The sequence below is a fragment of the Callospermophilus lateralis genome, unplaced genomic scaffold (assembly GCF_048772815.1).
Source record: "Callospermophilus lateralis isolate mCalLat2 unplaced genomic scaffold, mCalLat2.hap1 Scaffold_91, whole genome shotgun sequence".
In the NCBI taxonomy this organism is placed as follows: domain Eukaryota; kingdom Metazoa; phylum Chordata; class Mammalia; order Rodentia; family Sciuridae; genus Callospermophilus; species Callospermophilus lateralis.
This window is the reverse complement of record NW_027517238.1, coordinates 1,566,194-1,581,265: the sequence shown is the minus strand read 5'-3', so window position 1 is coordinate 1,581,265 and position 15,072 is coordinate 1,566,194. Positions and strand designations below refer to the sequence as shown.

Sequence of the window (15,072 nt, the reverse complement as noted above, 5' to 3'; positions counted from 1 at the left end):
GGGCACCTCACCATCTTCCTCTTCTGCTTCAACTCCTGTGCGTACTTGAGCAGCTCAGGACCCACCAGCATGCTGAGGTTCTCATCCACCAGTTTGTGCTGGCCTGCAACGTCATTCACCTCCTGGAGAATCTGTAAAAAGGACTGCTGCTGGCTAACCCTGGGACTGGGATCGGGAGGCTGGGATTAAGATTCTCCAGAGCAGGATGCCCTAGGACCTGTTTACAGATGAGAAGGGATACACTCCAAATATTTATCCCCCAAACAGTTATCAGTTATGATCCATATCCCTTATCTCCAACCCTTGATTCAGATGTGATTTAGAACTCAGATTTGGGGACTTTGGTAAAGGGGCATAATTCTTACACAACTTCTATGTGCCCCTAGTGGGGCTGGTGGCCACATTCTGTAATCAAACACCATAATCATATCTACAGTGAGAAGTAGTAGTACAGTCCCTGGGTTATCATTTCTAGGATCCTTACACCTCTTCCCCACATAAATGGACCCCAAATTCCAAAGCTGCTCAAGTCCCTTCAACAAAATGACACAATATTTGCAAAGAACCTATGCCCATCTTCCCACAGACCTTACAGTATCATTAGGTGACTTATATTACCTAATTCAATGTCGATGTCTTGGCACAGTCTTTGCACTCTGTCATTTAGGAATTGATGACGAGGGGGAAACAGACTGTGTATGTTCAGTACTAGGACAATTTTTATTATTAGAACATTTTCAATCCTTGGATATAAAGGACCACAGTGGGATAAAAAGATTTAACTTCAAGTCAGTTTAGTTGGAGATTGCTGTCAAGTTACCAAAAAACAAGAGACACTTGTTTGATTTCTAGAGCTTTTTGTATTGGGGGACTGAGAATAAAGAGTCATGTTCTGACAGCTATCTTGGGCTGGACACTTTTACAACTTAACTCATTTGCCTTCACAGTAGGCCTACAGGGTAGGTGCCAGGGTCCAAAGTCCCACTTCCCAGATGAGGAACACAGAGACATAGAGGTCACTTGCCGGAAGGCACTCATTTTGCAAGTGCCAGATCATCCCAATTTGGCACAGGAGAGAAGGAGAAGCAGAGAACTTGAGCTGTGCCCATGTGGCTGGCTGAAGAGTGGATTTAAGACTGCAGCTGGGGTCTTCCTCTCTCCATCCTTTCTTGGATTCAGGGTCACCTTTGGCAGGTCTCTTGGGTAGATATTTCTTCACAAGATTCATGAAGGGAGATAGAGCAGGAAGCTGAGTCATTTGTCTCAGGCCACTCATTGTCCCACTGCACCCACCTAGTGTCTCACCTCAGCTGCTTTATATAAGCTTGCTCCACCTGGGTGCGTGCTTTCAGGAACTTCATGTGTCTGTCCAACAAGTCCAGTCCCCACTGCGTGTGGCGCTCAGTTACCTCAAACTGATCCTGATGGTGTGCATGGAGTGGGGAGGGCCAGGGTCACAACCTTGGAATCCCACCAAGAGCCTCAAAGCTCCGGCTCCAAGTAGGAGTGTCTTCCCAGCGTGGTGCAGGGCGAGGCAGAAAGCTGGTGGGAACGCGGCCCCTCCCCCGCCCCCAGGGCCAGAGAACGTGGCTGGGGCCCCTGCAGGAAAACAGGGTCTTGGTCTCCTGAAAGGCTATAGGGGTGTTAAAAGCAGCAAGGCACCTCCCTCATACAAATGTCCCCTAATCCTCCAGCTTCTGGAAAGTCCAGCCAGACCGGCAAGAGTCAAGGCCAGAAGGGCAGGGTTTGCAGCAGCTATTGGAGGGGGAAACCTCCACACAGCCAGGGGTCAGGCACCAACTTCCCTGATTCCGAGTCCTCCAAAGAGAGACTTAGCGTCCCCATTAACCCCACTAAACCTCCAAAAGAAACCCCACAGTGGGAGAGCAGGTGGAGATCTAGCAGCCCTGCTGCACCCAGGGACCTAGGGGTTCCACCGCCCCCAGAGAGGGCAGGGTTCCGAGGTACAGCTGGGGCTTCCTTGATGAGGTGCCAAGGCGCAGCCGCCCTCGGGTGGTGCATTGGAGAAGGGCCCGAGGGGTCTGGGGCCAGCCTTGACCTAGAACTCCACCAACCCGTGCCTCAGTTTCCCTTAGCCTGCAAGCTCTCCCTGAGCCTCGGGGTGTCCTGAGACTCAGCGTCAAACTCTGAGAGGGCGGAGGGCAAGAGGGGGGGACCCAGGGGTCAGTGGAAGGCAAAGTAGGGGGAAAGTCTGCACTCCAGCCAGGTCTGCCAACTCACCCACAGCTGGGTGCCCCAGTCCATCTGCTTCTGCTGTGGAAGACGCTGCCGCCACCACCGCCACATCTGGTGGCCGCCCGCGGAGCCAGAGCCCTAGGTGGCGCACCGTCCCCGCCCCAGGTACCCTGGCCAAGTCCACTTTCGTCAAGTCACGCCCCCTGCACCGCTGGGACCGCATCCTGGAGCCCTAAGGTCTGGGGACCCCAGTGAGGTGGGTCCAAGGTATGCTGCACCCCACTTCAATGACCATTGCCGCCCTCCCACACCTGGACCCATCCCTTAAAGGCCCCCCAATCTCTGTGGCTGCTCACATCCTGCCAGGTCACCCCGGCTGCAGATGGTTCTTCCTTTCCCCCTTTCCCCCAATCGTTCCTTAAAGGGCCAAGGCACCAAAGAACCCCACTCTGTTGCAGGGAGAACCCGAAGTCACCTGGCTCTTGTTGGCTGACCCTGCTCCAGGCTTCTAATACCCTGGGACCAAGTGATCCTGCCTCCAGAGACAGGGGTGTGCCACTGCACCTTTCTTTTCCTTCTTCCACCGTGAAAGCTCTGGATTCAAAATCTGAGGCACTAGAGAGCCTGATAAAGGGAAGGATGAAAGGCATCAAATGCAGTTCATTTTTCTTGGTGTTGGTGCTTCCTTTGTTTGTTTGTCTCTTTGTTATGTGTCCCTGGGATTCCAGGACATCTAGCAAGCTAAGCCCTAAGCACATGCACTATCATGGCTGAGCTGTTCCTCCGACTGAAGCCAGAATTAAAAAATAGGTAGTCAGTGTAGATAAATAGGACCAAGTTGAGAAAAACAGACCAAACCTCTTTGAAGACTGGCTTTGGGAGATTGAAATGTTAATTTCCTCAAAGCCTGGCCAATACTGCCCTTCCTCAAGAACTGCTAATAAAGCAACCCCTGAGTAGACAGGGACTGCTGATTAATTCACCCTGGGCTCCCCCAGCCCCCCACTCCATGCCAGCCCAGGTCACCCCTCTCCCACCCCTCCAACCCACCTATTTATCAGTTCTGGGGTTTCCCACCAGCATCTCTCAGTCAGCTGCATGGAATAAAGGGAAGTAAACAAGATATAGGGGAAGAATGTAAAAGAATGAAGAAAACTTTAGATGTATAAAAGAAATAGGATTTCCTCATCCCAAAGATTCTGCCCTTGAGTCCCTAATCCCTCTGGGTGGAAAGAACTCTGCCTGCTCTTCTATACATAAAGCTTCTTACTTTCTACTCTACACTAGCCTCAGTGTTCTTCTCTGGTGTTGGACTTCAACATTTGAGGAAGCAGGACTTGTCAAGGTAATGGGTAACCAGTGGCATCACTCCTCCTGCCATCATGGTTTTTCTTCTATGGAGGTTCAGTTCTGGCCGAGGAAGAAGGAGTGGGCACTCACAACAAGAAGACCCACCACATAGCAGGTAGGCTGTGCATTCTGACCTCTAGGAAGGGGAGATGGGTGGAAGTTGAGTTCAATTATGTGAAGTTCATCCCACCATGACTAATTAATGAAATGAGACAACCCTAGCCCCTGATGCGTGGGTCCTCATCCTTAGTTTTCAATATTTTGAGGGTTGCCACATAGAGACCAAGTGAGTAAAGCATTCTTCAGGACAATATTTAGTACATTCCTACTCTTTAAACTATGCCTCTCTTTCTTTGGTGTTTCTTATTTTAAATTTTGCTGTGATAGAACTATAGCAGTTTTCTGAACATTGGGAATCATTCTACCAAATTATGGAAATTGAGAGTGTGTAGATTTGTGCATTTATAGGTGGTTGATCTAATATGATTATGGCCCAGTGGACCCTTCAATTAGAACTTGGTATCAGGAGTCTTAACAGCATAAAATAATTTATCCTTCTTAGCCTGGAATGTAGCAAACACTGGATAATATCTTAAATGGAAGGGATATTTAAAGATCATATTGGTGCAATTTGGCAATATGATCAGTTACACTAATCAGAAAGTCAATTAATGTTTCCTGATTGATGTGTTCTTATATCATACTGTATATATAGGTATATATATGAATATATATATGTGTATATTTATACAACTACTATAGTAGTTGTAGATGGAGAGAATGCCTTTATTTTATTTATTTATTTTTATGTGGTACTGAGGATCAAACCGAATGCCTCACACATGCTAGGCAAAGGCTCTGCCACTGAGCTAAGGCCACATTCTGTTATATGACATTTTTATCAAACCATCTGCAATTGATTATTTCCATCAACAATCCCTGTTCTGATCATTGTTAGGGGTCAAGTTGGCTAGGGTGTAGCCTCTATGTTTTGATGTCAGGTTATTTTACTAATATGATTAAAGTTTAACATCTGCTGACTTACAGGGTGATTATCTCAAGTAATCTGAGTATGCCTGATTTAATTTATTTAGAGGTCTGGGTACCAAAACTGAGGTTCCCATGGAGATCAAGCAAATCCACCTGAGATTAGTAATTTGTACTGATGCCTGAGTGTTAACCTTACCCTTCTCATTGTCCTAGCTTTTAATTTTGGGATTGCCATACTTGTCCCCACAATCACATAGATCATTTCCTCACAATAAGTCTTTAATTTTTTTTATTATTGACAGATCTTTATTTTATTTGTTTATATGTGGTACTAATGCTCTATTTGTGATCAAACTCTGGTTCATTGTGTAAAATTATTATATTTTAAATCAACTGGCAGACCTCATTATCTGAAATTATATTTTGTATTTGTCTAAAAGAAGTTACAATTTCAAAAAAAAATATTTATTGAGTTTACCAAAATTTAGTTGAGTTAAATCCACTGTATTTTTGGTGCACTGCTGTTTTGGTCTACTAATAATTTTTATTCACTATGTGATATTCTCTGATCAATGTTAAGGTAAATAAGATAAAGATTCTACATTGAAGAACTTTCTATGAAAATATATTCATTAATTATTGTAATATAAATTAGAAAGTACATGAAACAATAGGCAGCTAAATTACTTCCTGATCTCTGATGAAGATATTATTTCCCATTAGGGTGATGTGATATTCCCTCATATTATATAATAGAATTACTTCTCTATCCAGACCCAACCTTTGACTTCAGTGTTGAAACAAGCCATGGAGGTACTTATAATATATTCATCTATGTAGGGACACTTAACACAGACCACATGTTCACTTCTTATTAGCCAAGTTTATTCCATAATGATTGTGTGTCATGATATTTTTATCAAACCATCTGCAATTGATTATTTCCATCAACAATCCCTGATCAATTCAGTTGATATGAACCATATTTGAAACAGTCTTAAAATTGAAAGGAGCACTAGCAAAGACCATGAATCTTGTAAAAGACTTACTTGTGGGGCTGGAGATGTGGCTCAAGCGGTAGCGCGCTCGCCTGGCATGCGTGCGGCCCGGGTTCGATCCTCAGCACCACATACAGACAAAGATGTTGTGTCCGCCAAATACTAAAAAATAAATATTAAAATTCTCTCCCTCTTTCTCACTATCTCTCACTCTTTCTTTAAAAAAAAGACTTACTTGTATCACATGTGGTTTCTTAGTATTACCAGCATATAACTTAGAAATGAGAGAGAGTGGAGGAGAAGTAGTTCAAAAATCACTAATAACTTTTATTTTTTTCATCTTCAGGGAAGAGAAATTGGATTTAATCTTATCTGCTCTTGGAATATCAGTTTTGCTGCATAAGATTCATTATTATAATAAATGGGTCATTAGACTATGGGAAAATTATTAAGATATCCCCTACCAGATATTGTACTACTAATTTAGCATGACAATTTGGGGTATTTATTTCCCCCTTTTAAAAAATTAAATAGAAAAAAAATTATTTTAATATGGAAAGCATAATTATAATAATATTTTTTAAATATTTAAAATTTAAAAACCCATGGTGAGAAATATTGACAAAGTGGTAAAAATCAAAACAACTTGAAAACATATGTAATATTCATTGAAATTTATTTTATGTCAGAATAATTATATTTAAACTGACATGGTAGTATATATTCACCAGAGAAACTTTCCAAATACCAATTTCTCTTTATTTCCATAGATGTTTCAGTAGTCTCTCTATAGCATAAGTTTCAGACTGATTGCAAACTTGGTTTTAGTGAAGAAAATGTATTTAGAATCAGGAAAATTGAGTTATCCTTATAAACATAGGATTTGCCTGTAACTTTCTATATGACCGTAAGCAAGATCTGACTTCCAGTTTTGTCCATTTATTTGTATTTGTGAACATGGATTTTTTTATCATTTAGTTCATTATCTTTTTAATTGTGTGCATATTGAATTATAGAACACTGAAGTAAAAATCCACTGAGAACAGTAGTATTTAAAATATTATTTTGTTATGATATAATTAAATGTGTGTGCATGTGTGTGCATGCATGTGCATGTATAAGCTACATTTTTCTATGCTTAAAGGTTTTCCTTTCCTTTAAACATTAATTCTAACAATATTCTCATAACATATCTCTTGAACATGTCAATTTCATGATAAAATGTCTCCTGTAATAAAATTTCAGTACATAAATCCTACTAATTTTTTTAGTCAGATTTCCATCACTATGAGCAAAATACCTCACAAAAACAACTCAGAGATTTAAGAGTTCATGGCATCACTTTTTTTAAACTTTATTTATTTATTTTTATGTGGTGCTGAGGATCAAACCCAGGGCCTTGCACATGCAAGGGGAGCACTGTACCGCTAAGCCATAACCCCAGCCCCAATTTTTCTTATATATCTACACATATATAACAATTTTTATTATTTGCTTATTCTACTAAGTGCAGGAAGCTTCATTAAAAAAAAAAAAATTACCGGTGGCACTAAAAACAGTAGACCATCACAGGAAACTAAATAGTTTCTCTTGTCCCTGTTGGCACCTCCAACTCTTTACTGAATGCTGAATAGTATTTTGCCAGGTATCCTATGTTGATCTAGGTAGAGTCACAATATTACACTTGAATTTTTGTCCCCATATTCTGATTAACCTTATTGTTTTTTTGCATTTTCCAGGTCCTTGTATGTTTTTATAATATAAATAGGAGAAATGCATTTATAAAGCTATGTACATTATGTCAGTATAGGAATACTTTGAAAATACAAATGTTTTTAAATATTTGTGGTATTTACTCAAAGTTATTTAATTTATTATCTGATTAATTAATGTATTTATATATGCTGAAACTATCATTGACTGATTGGAAATAAATAACTACAAAATATACTCAGTATTTTTGGTGATTAAGTTCTGTACAGTCACCACAAATGTTCAATTTGAGAACATGGAAATATTGTTTTTGTGGGAAATACATGTTTTATTTTTTGAGGACCTTTATCACCATTTTCATCAACAGATCATGACCTAAGCTTGTATTATGTGTTTGTATTTATTAGCAAGTCATTTAATATATATCATTGATTAATTAATACTGAACTTGTTCCTAAACTGTTACAATTCACTCACATACAACGTTTATATAACACACATATATTTTCTATATGGCACATCACCCTTTTGCATACAAACAATAGACAACATGAAAAGAATAAGGAAAAATGCAAAAAATGTGAAAATAGTACTTTACTGCAAAATTATATTTATTTAATGTAGTGAAGGTTAAATAAGACAGCAGAGTGTTACAACATTACCTTTGCTGAGAAGTTGCTTACCAGGTGGCTGGAATTTTTTGCTGCCTAGTGTATTGATTTTTCAGTTTTCAAATAAAGCATCATGTGTAAACACATTTTCTAATTTATAATCCATCAAAAATGAAGGTTGACTATATTCATTTATATTTATTTTCATTTATCAAATTATTTAATATTTCTTATTATATAATCTAAAATGCTTGAAAATAAAACATTATCAATATGTATTGTAAAAAATTCAAATGACTTTAAAAATAAAATTCTCCCAAATACTTATTTAAAAACTTTAATGTAAATCAAGATAGATTATTGTAATTATAACAAAAACAATTCTGTTATAAGAAAAACTTATTAGCAACTAACTGCCAGTCTGTTGAGATTTTGTTAACTATTATCAACTTTCATATATTTTTCTTTATAGAAAAACTTATTAGCAACTAACTGCCAGTCTGTTGAGATTTTATTAACTATTATCAACTTTCATATATTTTTCTTTATCATGTAGATTTTCTTCAAAGCTTTACCCCAATTACTATTGGAACAATTATGTTATTGTAGTAAATCTCCATTTACTCTACAATGTGTTTTAATCAAAACAAATTAAAAAGTGCATTTTGTACATTATCTGTCAACATAATGAAATTCTCTAATTCATTGACAGTTTGGGTTACACATTGCTGTCTTTTGTTATAATAGGGATTATCAAATTTTTCTACAAAGATATTTTATCAAAGTATTTCCTATTTTCATTGAATAAAATTTTCCAATGCTTCATACTTCCAAGATTTTAAAAATAAATCATCTATTAGAGATAGGTGGAAAGGTGTTTTTTTATGATTACTATTAATAGGTTTATCATGGAAAAGATGACCCTCAACAACAAAACTCAGAATTACCAGATGTCGAATTAAGAAATTTATTAAAAAAATCCTATGTGTAATGTGTATTTGAAATATGTATATTTGAATTATGTATTCTATATGTATAAAGAAGTCAGTTGGTATGTTCTCAAAAGAAGGATAAATCAAGTTTGTAACTTTCCAGCAGCAAACAGCTTTTTGAGACATACAATAAAAGTACCCAATCAGGGCAGCAGCAATCTCCCAGACATGGACATTGAGGACCATCTCCAGCTAGAATCTAGAGTAAAATTTTTATTATTTTAACATGGCTTGTTATGGCATTGAGCACAGTGGAAATGAGTCTTTTCATAATAAAAAATTGCCTTCTGTTATGAACTTTATTCTTGCTACTTCCCATTTCTGATAGCCCTAAATAGGAGAAGTAGAGCTAAGGAACATCTCACCAAAAATTTTTCTTTTCTTCTGATATGAACCTTAAAAATTTTATGGAAGGTCCACAAATGGCTCACCCATTTTTCCAATGGATACATCATTTGTCAAAGACAGGCAAAACATTATCAATGAAAAAAAGAGGAAAAATAAATAAAAGATATATACAGAATCAGTAAATCTGCATTAGCTACAATCATAAAAATGGGTTCCCATAAAAACACAGGGAGGACAGTTATTGAAAAGCTGGTACTGACTCCTCAAGGCCAGACCAATTTGCTATAAGTTAGGATGTCTCCAAGAATAAGCAGAACAAGAGAAATAAATAGACCATGTCTATAATAATGAAAACAGTTCATTTAAAATGGTAGCATTGCTTCAAAATTCAAACTAGAATTGTTTCTTATAGCATACTTGTGTAAGTGTTGGGGAGTATGAGACAAGGTAGACTGAATGCTCTTTCATTCTATCTCTACTGTATAAAATATGGGAACAATTATGAAGTGAGACACTGCATATTTTTTATTTTTTATGTGGTTTATTACATTTATGCCCTTTGATATATACTACACAGTTGGGATATAATTTCATTTTTCTGAGTGTACATGTTGCAAGATCATATTGGTCAGGCATTCACATACATACATACTTATTATGTCTGTTTCATTCTACTATCTTTCCTATCCCCATATCCTATCCCCTCCCCTCCCATCACTTTCCTTTCCCTAATCTAAGGTAAAGTTATTCTTCCCTAGTGCTCCCTGCCTTTTTGTGAATTAGCTTCCAAATATTAACTGACCAAAATATTATGTTAAATAAAGTCCAATTTGAATTTTTTAAATATAAACATTGAATAAATTAAAATTAAAATATGTATTTAGTCAATATTAAATCCTGTTTTGAGAATACATAACAAATTTTCTGTGTTCATAATATACATTTAGTGATGTAACTTAAATCTGCAAAGTGAATGACAACTTCTTTATTGTTAAGAAGAATCAAAGCACAGTGTGTATACCAAATAAATAAAAACATTAGTTACGAAGTGATAAAATGAATGACAACTTAAAACAAACTAGTTTCTAAAAGTATTTAAACACATCACAGCAAACATGTACAGGTCAAAGAGTAAGACTACAAAGAAAGCATTTGAAAAATAGTTGTACAAAACTAATGACACAAATAAGGTATTACAATAAATGTGGAATAACATTTGTGAAAACAAGTGTTTGAGAAAAATCTTTAAATCAATACTGTAACATTATTTGGTAATGTATGGATATGTAATTCAAAACATAGCAAGGTCATTGAACTTTTAACTAAAATACATATACTTCCCAAGGATAAAAACACATTAGTAGTCATAGGGGTTGACTCACCATTCTCCCTTACTTTAAACATATAATAATGTAAAAAAAAAAAAAAACAATAAAATAAACAATGAAATTGCATAAACCAGGTTAAGCTAAGGAAACATTTTATGTTTTCCCTCTTTGTGTCATCATAAAGCTTAGAATCAGAGTCAGATAATATAATTTATTTCTAACTGTCATTGGGTAAGTAAACTGCTGTTATTTTAGTGAAAATTATCTTGTGTTTGGGACTACATTTCACCTTTCTGTCTCCTGGTCTATATCTCTTCATTACAATCAAAAGAAAAAAAAATTTCAGATATGGACAAAGTGCCTTTTAGTTGTAAGTTGCACATTGAATATATTTCATCTGTAATAATTAAATTAACTGTGATACTAGCTTAATAATAGGTGTGATGTTTTGAAGGGAGGTAATGTCCCTCAATGGAAAACAAAATGCAAATAGAGAAGGTGACTTAAATTTGGTTCTCTTAACTTCCTTTTTCTCAAAAAAAAAATTAGTCTATTGAATGTTAATCATGTTAGCAAAAACAGCAGACACATCTGATTTCCTATTTACACAGAAGAAAGCTGCATACAGTAGGCATCTTCTATCTACAAAAGAATCAGAGTGCTTCTTGTCACATACTCCATACAAGTATTGCTATACAAGTTTCTGTTCCTCTCTCCACAGAGCTCTTTCTGCCTGCATAGGTGGGTCCCCTCTCCTTCTTCAGCTCTTCAATGATGGCAAGCAGCTCCACAGAGTTGCTATGGGGTACCTGGGTGTGGCCTAGCAATGCTGGCCCAAAGTGGCTCAGCAGCTGGAGGTACTGCGAGGAAGCTTCCCTGCTGGTGGGAGGCTAGTGGACGCTTACACCACCTTGAGGGTGGTGGCCAGCTTGAGCACGGCCACATTCGGCTTGTACAACATCTCCCCCTGGCAGCGGGCAAGCCTGGTGCAATGGGGCTAGGCCTGGAGGGCAGTGGCTGGGTGGGGATGCTGGTACACAAATCCAGGGAGGCTAACTGCTGGAACAGGAGCAGGGTATCCATGACCAGTAATAGCAACAGCACCCCAAGGGCAGATACACAGCATGTTCATGGAGGCCTTCAAGGGCACTCCAGCTTCACATGGGGAAATTGAGGCACAGTCCTACATTGTTCTTCAGGTTCCCAAATATGTTTTTTCTACTTTATCTATGGTACCCACATGTGCAAGATCCAAAATGGGACAAATGGTCTAACCATCGGTTTTACTATCCAGGCTTATGATGGTATAAAATAAACCAAGAGGCTGCATCTGAAGTGGAGCTGGTCACTAGAACCACTCCCCACTCTCCTGGGCTGGCTGGTTAGCTCACTGTGAAGAGAAGTGGTTCCACAAGTCCTGCAGCTTGAGGTCCACCCACTGGGACTGAGTTGCCATTGGCCAGATCCAACAGCACCAGTTCTGCTCATGCTATTGCTCCTGTTTATCTGCTGGGGCCTTGTTGCTGGTCCTTGGCCTGCAGAACAAGGCATTGCAGACCTGGGATTTGGAGCCCTTCCTGTTGGCCCATGCAGGGGCCATATCTGACAGCAGTGAATGCCTCCAATGTACCAGTTCCTGCAGTAGGGGCTCTCCTTCCACAATACTAGGGGCAGGCACTTCCCCATTTCAGATAAGAAACTAGACTGAGGTCCAATGATTTACCCAATGTCAAAACCCAAAATCCAGGGTCCCTCTGATACCTAATAAAGCAAAATAGCCTGGGTATTGTCCAGAGATGGGATAAGGAACAAGGGTGGACTTATCTTTCCAGCCTGGCTTGAGGCTGCACTCAACAGAGGGGGGATGGATCTCACTTCCTGACAAGGTCTTTGTGTGAAGGAAAGACTGCAGGTAGGCACCCACGAAGACCAAAATGAGGACTCCCTGGGCTCATGGACATTCTGGGCATTCCCATCTGTTCCCTCCATGGCCAACAACATGGACATTCCTGTGTTACTAGGCAGGTAGTCATTGTCAGAACCAGCTGTATTTCTATGGCCCACATCCATTCCTGCTGGCTAAACAGCCATCACTGACCAACAGAAATGAGGAGGAGGCCAAAATCTGTATTCAAGCCAAAATAGCCACCACTGGGTTGACCACACTGTGACTGTGGAGACTGCTGAGGCCAGGCAGGGAGAAAATTGGAAATAGGAAGAGAAGTGTGTAGGTCTTTTCCAGCTTTTCTGGATCCAGCATGCATCTGGGGCAAGACTGGTGTAAAACGTTCCTGGTGGCTGGGTCCCTCCACCCCAGAGTCCCAATGAGCATTGACAGCCCTGGCTGCAAACTGTATGGGCTGCATGTGACTCCAGCCTCACCATGCTCTGCCAGCCTCACAGAGCTGATCAGGGGAAGTATCCTGTGGGCAGTTCTGTGGGCCCATGGTACATGCCCAGAAACTTCCAGCACAGGTCACAAGCTGCAGTGGAGGTGATCATCTCAGCAGCCTGCTCAGACCTGCCCTACAACCAGGCAATTCACAGTCCCCAGTGCACCATATCTGCTTGCTGTCACCTTGGTAGCCATCTGAGCCTTCCACACCAACTGATGTCTTCCACTTGAGCTCTATCCTCTCCCACCTGACTCAGCCCCTGCTGCACCATTCCTATTTTAGGTGAGATGTTGTGACCCAATTACTGACTTTGGCAAGTTTTATGCCAGACCCAATGATAGTAGCATCCACATTGCATGACTTATCATTTAACTAGTTTCTATGTTTGGGATTTGACCCAGGGCTGCATGCATGCTAGGTAGTAAACTAACAATGAGCTATACCTCAGCTCCTAATGAGGCTGTGGGGTGGAAGCCCATCACCCAGGCTTCCCGCTCTGCTCACCACCTGAGTCAATGTGCCTGTACCCCAGTCAACCTCAGCACATTCATTCCTTCCAGACTAGGGACTCTGCACCAACATGCCACATTCCTAACCCAGAACACCCAGACTTTGTCCCTGTTTTTCATGAACATAGAGGGTAAAGTGTCAGGAGAGGTCAGAGAGATGCAGGGTGAATGCCCAGAGGAGGGTCCTTTTGTAAAGGGCTTCCCTACTGCTGAGGGTAGGGGTTTATCTTGGGGGCCCTTGGCTAGATTATATAGCGGCCTGGAGAGGAGGCAGAAATCAGAGAACCCTAGATATGTGACCTCTTTACATGCTATTTGGACCTTTTGTGGAGAGGCAGGATATCCCTTTAAGGCCAAGAATTAAGTAGGAGAACTGTGTCATCTGTTGAGCGCCCTTTGGATGGGCTTTGGACGGGCTAGAAGAATTTGTAGAGGTTTGTAAAAGGTGCATAGAGTAGGATTGGATTGGAGCAAGAAGAAAGCTTAGAAGAGATCCCTTAGAATGGAGGGATCCAGGGACCCAAATAAGGGCTATCTGCTTTGGGTGTCTAAGGGATAAGTGGGCCAGGCCTGGGTGCTATATTTGATCCAAGAGGCATTGTAGGGGAGAGTCGACCGGCAGAGAGGACACATTACCCATGTAATGAGGAGGGAAGAGGATGCAGAGAAGGAGGAAACTGATTTATTGGCCAAAGGGATTTCCCCACTAGAGCCCCAAAATCAGGAGTGCCTAAGTGGCAGGTTCAAGCTGCAGAGATTGGGCGTCACTGAATCCTGACAGTTGAAGCTCTCCTCCTGGACGGTACCGGAGCCATAGGAGACCTTGGCCAAGGCTTTTCACGACCCCTCGTGGAAAGGCTGGATACTCCCAGGGCCAGAAAGAGGGGAGAGGCTGGGCAAGAGAGAGGAAGGGAAGGTTAAGCGTCTCTCTAGCAGCTGAGTTTTAAAGGTGAGAGGACTAGGACTTTAGGAATCTGCCCAAGGAAGGAGTACCTGAGGGCTACCGTAGCCTTAAAGGCTGTGGTGGGGTGCTTTCCTTCCCACAGGTGGGCAAAGAGATTTGCTGGACAATAATCAACATATTGCAAGAGGGTGGATTTGGGGCACCTGGGGGGGATGAAAAGATTGGAGGTCAGAGGTCAAGATTTGTCCAAAGAGGTGTGGAAAATCTCGAAATCCTTGAGAAAGGACAGTCCCATCCTTATCTTTCCCATCTTATCTTTCTATTTGGTGTGTAGCATGAAAGAAAGATCAAGGTTTGCCATCAGAAAAAATGCCCATTAATTGAGGAACAGCTCTGCATATTTATAGAGCCGGGGATGGTTTGACAGTTATGACAGTTTAATGGTTGAAGCGTTTGACAGTTGGCATGGGGTACTTTTTGATTGGTGGTTAAGGATCATGTGAGCCAGCAGGGCTAGTCTGATTGGTGGATAAGTATCATGTGATCCAGTAGGGCTAGACTGATTGGTGGGTAAGGACATGTGAGCCAGCAGGGCTCACCATTGGACAGCTCTTATAGGGGAGTGGGGAAGTTAGTGTTTGGAGCCTGGGTAACTCCCAACATAGCATATATTGGTCACTATGTTGCTAGAAAGTTAAAAGACGGTCTTCTTCTCTGGACACTTTGGGAAGAAGAGT

At 40.5% G+C, this 15,072-nt stretch overlaps 1 pseudogene; it reads right to left on the bottom strand.

Annotated features, from left to right (window-relative positions):
- LOC143641216 (cdc42-interacting protein 4-like) overlaps positions 1–2,265 on the bottom strand; it is a 37,672-nt pseudogene extending 35,407 nt beyond the window's left edge.
- Between the last annotated feature and the right edge of the window lie 12,807 nt (positions 2,266–15,072).